This window comes from Sipha flava, unplaced genomic scaffold, assembly GCF_003268045.1.
Source record: "Sipha flava isolate LNK unplaced genomic scaffold, YSA_version1 164_pilon_pilon, whole genome shotgun sequence".
NCBI classification, from domain to species: domain Eukaryota; kingdom Metazoa; phylum Arthropoda; class Insecta; order Hemiptera; family Aphididae; genus Sipha; species Sipha flava.
In genome coordinates, this window is record NW_020271825.1 from 1,454,135 (window position 1) to 1,467,887 (window position 13,753).

Below are 13,753 nucleotides of genomic sequence, written 5' to 3' on the forward strand. Positions count from 1 at the left end.
TACTTCTTTTTGGTCTTAAAAACTCTTTAATTTCTTTTACCAATAATATATCATGCCACAAACGATTGTATGTCATTCGTCTACTTCTTTTTAACTTCGTCAATCCACATTTTCCTCTAGATCTTTTACTATGTTCTGATATTTCATGTTGGGGGCTTAGTGTTAGATTGTCAACCTTTTTGTTCTTGTATACATCCAATGCCAAAATACTTCAAGTGAGTACAGAAATCCAAAAAAAAATAAAAAAAAAAAAAAAATAAAAAAAAATAAATTTATAAAAGTCGAAACAATTTGATTGGAGATCAAAAAGTTCACTGGGAGAATAATGTGAAATAGTTATCGATCTTTGTTTAAGTAAAAATTATCATTCTAAATATTTGATACGTTTGATAAGCATCAATTGTTTCTATCTAGAGTAATCGACATTCTTTAAAAGTTTATTTTTAAATATAGAGCTTTTTTATGTACATTATAATTAAATATCTTTTGGAATTATAATAAAAAAATCAGTGATACATGTTAAAAAGTAAAAAGATGAAACTGTACGAATAAGCACATTTGGCCTCGTTTCAAACCGGTTCGGCGTACATGATTCTAAGCCTTGCCCGAAGTACGACATTAATTGCCTTCACGGTTTTTATCTTTTTAAGGAATAATTTTTGTTGTAATTATAATTTGCACATCATGTATAAAAAAAAAAATCCTTATAATCTTAAAAATGTAATAAGTACATAATCAGAGAAAATTTAATTTTCAGACATGTATTTGTTGTAGATTACTATACAAATAATGAAAATTTAAATGTCAAAGAACATTTCTCGCATCCCATACTGTATCAGTTACTTTAACTTGATAAACGGCTATTTGGTTTCCCTTAAATACCAGTATACAGTATTGCCCACAAATAATAACTATTAATTATATATTATTATTATTATTATTTATTGTTAATTATTTATTAATTATTTATTAATATATAAATATTCTAAAAAGATGTCTAACTTTTTATCCTTTATAGGTGTGTACTGTGCACAGTGTTCTTGAGTTATAAAAACGAAATCAAATTAAATTCAAGACGGCATCTCGGAATTTCCGTCAAAACTGATTATTTTTACCACCAATTCGTAATGTTATATAATCATTATAATAAATGTCTCTCAGTATATTCCAATACATTTTTTATTTTTTAATGACTATAAAATATAAAATATAAACAATGCTTTAACGTATTAATCGAATATGTATTATAATTAAGAAATTCCAGAGTACATTTTATACTTGACAAATAAAACAAAATTGTGGATTCTTTAATTTGAGGGATAAAAAATATAAGAATATAGAAATTACGTCCTTTTAAAAAATAAATCCGTTCAAAACGATAAGAAAAGGCAACAGATTGTTACATAGTAATATTCTCATAATTTGTTTTTAAATAGTGCTAATAAAATGTATTACTCGTGCATATAGATTTAAATAGTGAAAACACCTATATGTTTTTAGAGTATTTTTATATAATTTAAATTTTACTATAGTTTAAATAATAATTACTTAGGAGTTTACAATAATTTTAACTAAGAATATTTTATATTTTTATTTATAGTTTATCAAAATGTATGATTATTTTATTGCATTCAAATACGATATTTCAGATAGAAATTTCTAAATATTCTGTTTATAAAAGAATAAAGAAAAATATCTTCGGATAAAAGAGAGAAAAGTAACATACTGATAAAATTATCCCATTTTTAAATCAATATTGATCGAACTACTTTATAAATTAAATATTACTAATATTAATATTAATAATTCATGTTACTTGATATTTATTCCCAGATTTTTTCCATTATTACTGTGTGTGTGAATAAAGTTATATACTACAAAATCATTTTTGAATCATTAACAGGTTTTAGTATTATATAAGTTATATTTTATGTATTTTGATAACGATCTACAAATATTAAATTATTCTTAATTTATGAGATGAGTTTTAATTCGATTATATTGAATGCATTCATGTCGTGTATAGTGTAGAAGTATTTTTTTTTTTTTTTTTTTAAGAAATAATTCTTATGTATCAAGATTTTAATAGAAATGCAATTTTAAGGGAAAAAATAACAGTACCTATGAAAAACATATACCAATGTACTAATGCTCTGTGAAGATAATAAATTTTTTTTAATTTTTTTTCTGTTATGGTAAAACTATATATACTAGTATACATATATTTATATTATACATATTTAAGTACTACAAGTTAAAATTTTATCCTAGGGACATTTATAAATTGCCGATTCTACCCATATCCATGTATTCAAATACGTTTTAATTTTTTCAATATTATTGTTCTTTTTTACGAGAAATATAAAAATTATAATTTTTGTCTGGAACACTTAATTTTAAAAATATTAAATAAATTCAAAAATACATATTTTTATGTACCTACTTTCGTATCTGTAACAGAACGTCCAGTATATTTTTAATTATATATTTGTATGATATTATATATCAATAAAAAAAATAAAAAAATATTGTTGCAATTTATACGTACCTCGATATAATATGTGTATTGTGTGTGTGTGTGTGTGTGTGTGCGCGCGCGCTAGCGCTAGAGCACATGGTATTGACTCTAAACCATATATACTATAGATACGCGTCAGTGTATATGTGTTTGTGTGTGTGCACTGTGTAGCGACATAAATTATTATTATTCTGAACAGGAAATCTCGAAGACTCGGCTACCGTGTTACGCGTTTGTCTTAATGATGACTCTGTAAAGTAGTTTTATTCCTCCTATATCATGTGTGTCTTCCTTTTTTATTTCGTGTTTAGAATTAAACAGTATTCATTCACATTATTATTTTGTTTGGATATTTATTCTTATAAATTATACATATACTTACCAACTTAATTTCTGAATATCTTATAAACATTTATTTTTTCGATTGGAGTTAATAAAACTTTACGTTTTAATAATTGATGGACGTGAAACCTATGAACATTTGTAGTATAGCGTAATAATAATGATTTCTGTTTAATTTTCTCTCCGTTGTATTTATTTATTTATATTGGTCAATAATTATATACATTTAAATAATATTGGTTCATTTTGTCAAATACCTCAAGTTTAAAAGCATGTTGATATAGTAAGACATTCCATATTAACATGATTTAGTGACAAAGAATGTAAATAATTGTATGAACAAATTATTTCATTACCAAGTGATATGCGTGTACCTAAAAATTGTGATTCAAATATTGAAGTCCGTCATCTGTTATGGTTCGACAATGGAATTTTCAATTATCCTTTGAACAAAAATAAAAATAAATATAGCCATGACGTTCTTCGACATGTCAGCATGTTCTATACTATATATTACTAAATATACGCTACATATTATCAATTTTTTATGGAGCCTTTATGACACTGAGTTTTAGTATATTCTATTTTAAACATAAAAGACTAAAATTCTTTTATATTTTGATTTTTAATAAAATACATCGATGGAAATTTGTAATCATTGATTTTATTTCAAATGTGACTCTAGTCGTGATCCTGCCTGTTTTTGGAAATCAATGTAATTATTGAGATTCATTCAAATGTTGACAGCAGAATATGAATAGTAGGTATGTTCGTATCTCTGAAGAAAACAATAATTTCAATCTTCATGGTTTAAGCCATTACTAGTTTTCGACACAATGAAGTATAATTAAACTAGTTTTTTCTTTATTCATTATCAAACATTTATTATTTCTTCTTTACTTTATGTATATATTTTTCTTTCCGTACGATATAATGATGTGGTTGATAAGTGCACACATCATACATAAGACCGTTATAACGCACGCGTGGGACGCAAATCGGTTAGGTAATATTATTATACTTGTACATACTTATTTAGACATGAATAATGACTTCGGCAACACCTGTTTCTCTATTGTTCGTCCTTCATCACCCTCCAACTACTTCTTTCTGCCGACAAGAATTACAAGAATTGACTCTGTAAAAAATAAGAACAGATTTTTTTAACCTTTGAACTTCGTTGGTTAAAAGATATTTTCAATACTATTATTTTATACATCACGCATAGATATATTTTCATAATTATATTCAAGGCAGCTAATATATATAATATTATATCACTCTTGGTCTAATTCTCTAATTTCAAAAAGTCTTTTGTATAAGACCCTTGCGATATAACTCAGCAGTATTCCATAACATTTACACGTATTTTAAACAGAGTTATTCATTTTTAGAATTTTTTATGTGCATTTTTGAAATTTTAATATGTATGTAGTATATGAAACCCGCAACACCTTATTATTTGAAATCGGATGTATTATATTACTATGTATTGTTCCAAATTATTTTAGTGAAAGTAATGACTCATATATGGACTTCTGAGGTTATTTTTTTCACTAGTTAATAATACAATTCTTGGTTATTATTTCTAATGTTTGAACGGTAAAAGCATGGGCGTCCTCAGGAAATTTATCAGGGGAGGGGGGCATAATTTAGTCGAATACCAAAAAATATATTAAAAAAAATGTATTATCAGCAAACAATAAAATATGTCAGAATTGTACACACTTTAATCGTTATCAAATAAAAACTGAAGTCTTCGCAGTTGTTCGATTGCACACCTTGTTATTAACCGTTCAATTAATTTTTTCCAGGAGGGGCTAATGCCCTGTCTTTCCTCCCCCCTCTGGGAGCCCATCGGTAAAAGGTTAATATTTGATTTTATTTAAATTAATCAAACTGACTCTTCTATATATCATAATAAATTATGTTGGTTAAAATGTCGTATTCATATTTTGTTGTGTTAAGTTCACGTTATAGAAATTTTGAATACATGCCTAGTTAATATTTAATAAGGGATTGTTTATTCTATCTATAACGACACATTGAATTCAAGTTTTACAAGGATAGTATATATTTCACTTGTTCAATCAGTTATTGCCTATGGTACTGAGAGCTGGAAATGCGTTTATGATATTCATCTAAGAAAACTAAAAACGACTGTAAATAAAACAATTAAATTTATATTAAAGCTACACATATTCTGATGTTATCATTATCTATAAATAACTATAATAAGTGTGTCTGAAGGTATGCCGATAACAAAGTGTAGAAAATTAAGCACAGATAACTGAACGAAAGACAATTGAGCGCAAGGAAATTTAAGCGTGAGATTTTTGTACGCAGTAATGAAATAACATTATATATATATAAAAAAAAAAAACCATGAGATAACTAACACCATAATTCGTCGATTTAAATCACATTTGTTCTATTTTGATAAGTGAACGTGTGTCAATTTTTATAGATCTAGTTTATATTTATGCAACAGTAATTATAATTGTACATCATATAACACATTTTGTAGTCATTCATCCATCGTTGTACAAAATATTGTATTAAATAGATTTTTTTTAAAGTGAAAATGATCGTTATCTTTTATGTCTTAATAGCTATTTATGTAGATTCGATGAAACAATAGTTAGCGATATATTGAATGTTATAAATGAAATGCTGTTGCAGGACCGGATTTAAGAGTACCTGGCCTGGAGCCTAGTAGTCCAAAGAGTCCTTTCAATATTAAATTAATTATGTATGATTTTTTATGATATTACTTAAGTTGATTTATAGTTTTAATACCTTCTAGTAAGAATAAATTGCAGTCTTACAATTTAAAATGTTATATTATGTACTGTAATATTCATAGGTACATAAAAGTTTTGATAATTATAAATACAAAAGTTTATTATATCTTTAAAAATAGTATTTATTTTTTATCGAAGATTCTCTAACCTGACAACTTATAAATCTAGATTTTTGTTTCTCTCCATATTTGAATATATATTAGGACTTAGAATTTATTAATTTCAGTTGATAATTTCTTGTGTGACCAGATTCATTATTTATTATATATAGTTGTTAAATATAAAATATCATCTAACAAATTATGATGTTTATGGTTGATGATTAAATACTTTTATTATCTGTACATTACCTTATAATAATAATTATTATAATTCCATGTGGTATTTTTTATATTTCAAAGATAACTATACATAATTTTATGAAGTTATGAAAATCAACTTGTGTATATATATATATATTTTTAATTGGTACGTATTAGAATGAAAAATATTATATTGTGTTACCTATTCTGATACCAAAATATTAATTTTTCTTTTATTTAGTCATTATGAGCTTTATTGTTTTAGTTACTTCATAGTGTCTTGTATGCATAGCTGTAATTTTTTAACAACTATTTGTATTTTTATTTAATATTTGAATACTACTTGTCGAATACATATGTAGATGAAATTTTATGCAAAAAAATATCTAAGATTATAAAAATAAATTTAAATTATTATAATAGATAGTTGTTTAGTTTAATCGAGGTGCGCATACTTTATCTATTGTATGAGCAAAATCAATAAAACACTTTTTTAGAAAAGTACTTTAGTAAATTATTTTGTTACATATTAACATGTTATACCTATTATTCAAGGTTGAACAACTAAATCTATATATGTATATATAAATATAGTCCTCGAAGTATTCCCCTTTTATTTATAATTTTTATAATTATGTTGGTCGGTATTGTAATTTTTTCAAGCATTTAGTGTTCCTACAAGGAGTATTTATTTTTTTACATGTTACAAACGTGAATATATAATTTTAAGAGTTTTAGTTAAGTGCATTCTAGATTTTAAGTGATACCGGGGATATTTAATTGCGACATTGAATGAGCCCGGAGTTAAATGTGCTGGTTACAAATAGCCATAACGGCTATTGTGCCCACAGGAACGTTTCGCCTGTTTAACAGGGCGGGAAAGAAAAAAAGTCACTACCATTGCCGCTTTTGTTGCGACCGTTCTCTTATCTCCTTGGGTCTAATGGTTTGCGATAAATTCTGGAACGGCCGGTGTCTCTCACTTCGAACAGCTTCCGAGTTTGTGACAAAGGTCTTTTTTCTTTCTCTCTCTCTGTCTCTCTCTTTCTCAGTGTCCCATTGTACTATATTTTTTGTAAGGTATATTATACAGATAAGCGATGGAGCTACGAGGTCGAACAATGCTTTCTCCATGTCTCCTTGTCTATGTTTTCGAATCACTACGACTATAAGGTTTCTCGATAAAACTGAAGTCATTTTATACAAATCGTGACTCAATGCCTTATACATCAGAATATGTGATTAAATACATATTTAAAGTATTCATATGATGTGCTATCAAATTTAAGAATGGAATACATTTTAATAGAATGAATAAACAATGAATATAGTAATACAAAGTATTGTACGATTAGTTTTAAAGTTTTATCGCGATTTAATTACTTAATGTTTTCTAATATTTTATTTAATTTCCATCGATATTAAAAAATTACATTTGGGTGTTTTATTATATAGAAATTTACCATTATTGACACTGACTAGAAAATATAGTTACGATATGATTGGTATTGAACCATCAGCATTTTAATTTATAAATCGAATATTCTAATATTCATAATTGTAACGCCGACTGTATTAATTTATTGTTCAAATCATGTCATTACGGGTCTAGTTATTTTTAAAAATATTTACATATCACGTTTGTTTTTATGTGAATTTAGTTTTTTTTAATTAAACAGACTGTAATTAGTGCTATCGTTAACAAAGCAATGCTATATATGTAAATAATTCTTGTTCTAGGTTATGTTACTGAAAATGGGCGTGGTTTCTAGAATAAAATATACATGTTAATTGTTGTCTGAGTAGGAGAAGTATACTATATGGCCGGAAAAAAAACAATACATTCTAATTTTTTCACGTATCCACAGGAAAAAAAAAAAATATTATTATTTAACTAGATTGCCAAGTCTGAATTGTTATTTACAGAAATATTTCATAGAATTTGGTTACTATAACTGAGAACACGAGCTTATCTAAAAGTCAAAAATAAAAGCAGTACAAAATTATGTATAATGGTACTTGTCAGTAAAGCAATTCTTCGTGTAAGTCTTTACAAAAAAGAAATAATTATAATACCAAAAGTGTTTTACAAATTTTGTCATAGTGGGTTTTTGTATGACACGCACAAAAACTTCGACCGTTTCTTAGATAAAACAAGAGATGTGTTATTTTTTCCTTCTATGTTCCTGGATAAAATTTCAGTAGCGCTCTCTCCATTTTACATGAGAAATGAGATAAAATACTACCAGTACTCTCATTTATAACAATCAGAGAGCGAATACCGAGGCATATTTTTTCTCTGTATCTTCTTTGACGATGAGTGTACATTTGTCTTTTAAGTTGCTCTTGTCCAATAGCTTTTTATCGTTCTGAACATATATTTATAAATAAATTATATATATATATATATATATATATTTAAACACTTATCAAACTACACACATATACACACAAGTAAATACATATTTAATGATTCTACTATTAGCCAAAAGTCTTTTAAATAGTTGAATTATTAATTTATCATTTAAAATCAACAAAAAAAACAACTTAACAGCCGCTTACACCTACTACGAACAATACTCAGATCCAAATTATCTATACACACAAAAAATATTATATATAAATCACTTTTAAGACCCCATTTGGAAACATGCGATTCAGATTTGGGGTTGTGCTACACCCTCTCAAATCCTCTTCATACAGGCAATAGCCCTTCGACTTGTCACTTCTTCACTTTGGTACGTATCCAACGAGACTCTGCTTAACAATCTAAACATTAAAACAGTTAGCCAATTAGCTTTTAATCACTACTCCAAATTCTATTCTAAATTATCTACACATCCACACTTACTCAAATAAATCCGCAATAAAATAATATCACGTTGGGTTCAATGCGTGGCCTCTCTTCTCATATAATTTATGTCTTACCTATATACTTGTATTTTGTTATCACGTTTACTTATTGTGTTTTACTAGCATAGATTGTTTATTTCTAATTAAAAAAAAAAAAAAAAATTAGTTTATTTAAAATGCCTCTGAATTTTTTTTATTTTTTTTCCTGTTCTCTCAATGAAAATATGAGTTATATTTATATTTTATTATGATTTAAATATTTTATTCAAGTTAAGCAATAGAATTATTTTGATTGTTTTATTATGTTATAGAAATAAATTCAAATGAAACTAGATATTACAATGATAATATGTAAAATTAAATGAAATTATTATAATAAAAATTCTGTCTCATTATTTTAAACAATGTATATTGTTTCTATAAAAAATATGTCATTAACAAAAATCTCGCATTTTCATATACACGGTAGTTTATTATTAATAACTTCTACCTTTTTTGATCGCTTGTGTTTTTAATTTTTATTAAATATTATGTTATATTATGCAAATGCAACAATAGTAATTATTAAATATTAATGATTATAAAGAAACCATGATTTGAAAACTAAATGTTCATTTTTTGTTGGTTGTTTTTAACAATAATTTCCTAATAGAGATGAAATTTATCTTTTTAGTCAAAAAATGTATAATAATTTATTTTAAAATTATAATTAGAAGCCAAAAAATAAATACTGAAATACTGTGCAACATGAATTACAAAAAATGATTGAAAACAAGTTGGTCAAATAAAACCGTTTTTTAGTAAGAAATAAAAATAATAAATATTCTCGATAGAAATCAAGAAATAAGATTCTTAAAAATAGATAATAAATGTATTCTATACCAAACTAAATTTTATAAACTAAACTCTTGTTATTTGATTCTAAACTTAGTTGAATACTAAGTAATAGTAAAATTTACTAAAACCTTATTAAAAAACACATCATGTGGTGGTGATACCTCCTCATTAATAAAACCGAATAGTGTTCAGCAATATTTAGGATAGGCATTACTTATATATAATTTTCAAGTATGAGTTCATACTTTAACTAACATTCGTTGGTATTTCACGGACTACCTAGTTATTTCATAAAATAACGGAATTTAATCCTTTAACTGTAACATAAAAAAATTTTTCCTTCGTGCAGCTAAAACACTTAAAAACATAGACAATCCAGTAAACAAATACCAAGCAAAAAACCTTAAAATAAGCCTAAAAACTTCAAATAGACCTACAACAAATAGTAATAAGAAAATCCCAGAATATTCGCCCGTAGACAATGCACATCGTCATAAACCATATATATTTCAGAATATAAAAAATAAAACACAAGTTCAAATATTTACAGAAATCTTTTACATAATACACTAAAAAAATATTATAATTACAAACACATGTACAAATGTATTTGAAATAGAAAACGGTATTGGTTAAATTTAGCCAAACAAGGCAGTGAAATACACAATCAAATATAAATAAATAATCGATAACAATTATTTTATAATTAGCGATTCTCTCAGTAGCCTCTTAGGTATCTTTAACTCAACTCAAATCCAACTGAGATATTCAAACTAATCCAAGAAAAAAATATATGAAGTACGAAAAGGAATAGATAAATTTTATATACAGATACTCGAGCGCAGTGGCAACGAAATAGCTAACCAAGAAGCATCCAGAGTAACCTCCTCTACTGACATCTCAACCATAAACCTAATCATCTATGTTGACATAAAGGAATATGTTTAAAAGGATCTATACTTCAAATGATAAAATCACTGGATAAAATAAAACACCAAATTTAATATAATTAAAAAAAACAAAATCCACGTATAGCAAAATTTTGGACTTAACGGGAAAGATGAAACTGTTATAGATCGCCTCGAATTAAGGCATAGGTACATTCACAACTCATAGAAATGACCCTTTCCCATATATGAGAATTGTGTTCTTAACCACGAAATCATAACAGTTGCGTAGTTAGACATTTTTTTTTTTTTTGAGTAGATGGTTTTAATTTTCAATTCTCTCCTACATAAATATCAAGTTTTTAATCTTAATTAGTCGATGAAACATAAGTTAAAATATAAAATGTGTTAAAATTTAGTTGATTGAGAATTTAAGAATTGTTTAATGATGACATGATATAACATTTTACTTATGTTTTAAAATTATTATATATTTTAAAAATTAAAAGAGACATTTTGTGGGTGGGGGTATAACCCGTTAACTCTCCCGCTGGCTACGCCACTGAATTCAAACAAATTATTCATTTAATAGGAGAAGCCCTACAATTTGACCTCTAATAAAATATTATCATAATACATTTCTTAAAGGAATTATAATTATATAATCTTATGTAAATAAAAACTTCACTTAACTGTAATCTATATGTAAATAAAATACTAAATTATAACTTGTAGTCAAGTAACCGATGTAATTAAGAACAAAATAAAAAAAAATTATTTTGTATAAATCTGTATGACATAGGCAGGACAAGACAAGGCTATGACTCAATAAGGAAAATGGTTTTCTGAATATAACATATACGTAACTTTTTCTTTTCATTGATAACTTATTGACCCAATTACTAATGACATAATTTTATTTATTGATTTGATTTTAAACCTATTTTATGCTGTTTTAATTTAATATATAAATTATTTAATTATATTAATTGTGTATATAATTTAATAAAAATAAGATGTTGAAAATGTAATTTAAAAGTATTTTTGTTTTTGAAGAGCATTTTTATAAAAAATTTTCGTTATGTATTGAAATATGCATTTTCCATATTTTTAAAATAATTGAAATTTTGGCAATTTTTAAGTAATGAAAATAATTTTATATATTACCTATATTATGAAATAAAGATAACAACTTATAAAACTAGAATTTAAAATAAAAGAATTTAATAACTTAATAGATTATTTATATAAATGTAGATAACAATATATATATCTGTATGTCACAGAAATAGGTTTATTATATTTAAATTATTAAGTTATTCATATTTAATGAGATTAATATCTATGAGTTTTATTTATGCTAGTATAACTTATATTATTAACGTTTAAATATTCATATAATAATGATATAAATTATATGTAATTGTAATCCAAAAAAATGTTACATGTTTATGTATCATTATTAATAAAGAAATATTTGTTTATTGTTGCTAAATTTAATTTGAGATTTAAATTTGAAGGTTTTCGAAGTATTACATTATATTTTTATTTTTATTTTTCAGGTATGTGGTTCACAATTCACCAATTATGTATTAGTAAGTTTTTATTTCATATATATATATATATTTAATATCAAAGATATAACAAATCAATGCTAGGAAAAAGTTTTTTACGACGCAGTACATTACCAAACGTACAATGTGTATTGTACTTGCATCGTTACATTAGACAGTACTTTTTCCTTTTTCGCCACTCGTTGCATGACATATCGATCAGTTTTCCCATTATGATCGCCCTTCATCATGGTCATGTCGTGTGTTTGTTGAGCTCTCGACATGTAAAAATATACGTGCCTACACATCATACATACAGTGTATAATATTCACGTTTATATTTATATATGTATAAAATTCTTAAAAGCACTTTTGGTCACATTCACTCACATCCCCATAGAATAAAGAAAACAGAAGAATACATCATATCTCCTTACATTCCTGATATTTACCTCTTTCTTTTGGTAAATATCAAATTGGTATTTTTAAGTATAAATACTTTTATTTTTTTCTCACCATGAATCCTCGTTAATATATATGAGCACATATAATATATATGTTATGAATTCATTTATGGTATCAATGTTTTTTTGAAGATAAATCTTATACATATATTTATATATAGATACAATAAAGCAAAACGATGGTTATTGGTTTTTCATATAGTAATGATTGTTAAGTTATCTGGTACTTACACTTTTTAATTTAAATTGGAATATTTTTTGAAGTTTGTTTAAATAAATGGCATAAGAATTTAAAAATGTAGGGCCCAAAATGTATGTTATACTTACAAAATAGAGAGAAAGCAGATATAGAAGTTTTGCAGTGAACAATAATTAAGCAAAAATATATTTAATTTCTTGTGAATAATATGTATTTGTTTTATTTATGTGTTTTAAGGTAAAATAGAGCGAAATTCTTTCAATGGCACAATTATATAAAAAAAAAAAAAATCTTGAGCTTTTTAAATATTTCTTCTATGCCCAATACTAGTGAAAATAACATATATTTTTAAAAACACAGTAAAATAGCGTAGTTTTTCATGCCAGGGGATTTGATTGAATTTTTGAATTTGTTCATTGCTGTTTATGAAAAAATTGAAATACAGTAGTACAATATAATATTTAATATATATACTGATTACTCATTATTTTATATTTTATTATAAAATACAAATATTTTGTATATAATTATATTTATATATATATTTAAATAAATCTCCTACATATAGCAGTAGTGTTCATTAATTAGATTTGTATCATTTCATTATCTAGCATCGGTTATATGATACACTGGCACTACACATTGTATTAAGTTTACAATTATAATACTAAATAGACGACCAGGCGTGTATGGTTGATTCAAATTCGACTAATGCTGGATGTTAAAAGCCCTAGCAATGTCTAAGTGAACTTCGGTCGTTAACCGTTCGAAAGTTTATATGGTGGCGTGATATCAAAATTCAGGCGATGGTATCTTTCGTTTGCGTGTAACCAATCATAGCCGAATAGAAGTTTAGTAATATTATGATATTTGATAATGAGTGTAGAAAGTCGAACTTCATGTTAGCATACATAAAGACACATCTTCAATCAATAATTATATAATTATTTACATCAAAATTGATTAAAATTTTAATTATAAACCAATATTTTAG

General features: G+C 25.4%; 1 protein-coding gene and 1 long non-coding RNA gene across 2 annotated transcripts in view; both read left to right on the top strand.

Moving 5' to 3' along the window:
* Positions 1-13,753, top strand: part of LOC112679550 (max dimerization protein 1-like) — a 181,042-nt gene that overhangs the window by 54,194 nt on the left and 113,095 nt on the right. The window lies entirely within an intron of this gene.
* LOC112679551 overlaps positions 1-13,753 on the top strand; it is a 49,643-nt gene that overhangs the window by 9,051 nt on the left and 26,839 nt on the right. Inside the window, exon 2 of the long non-coding RNA XR_003148223.1 lies at positions 12,106-12,138. This is a non-coding gene — a long non-coding RNA (uncharacterized LOC112679551). The remainder of the gene's footprint in view (positions 1-12,105; positions 12,139-13,753) is intronic.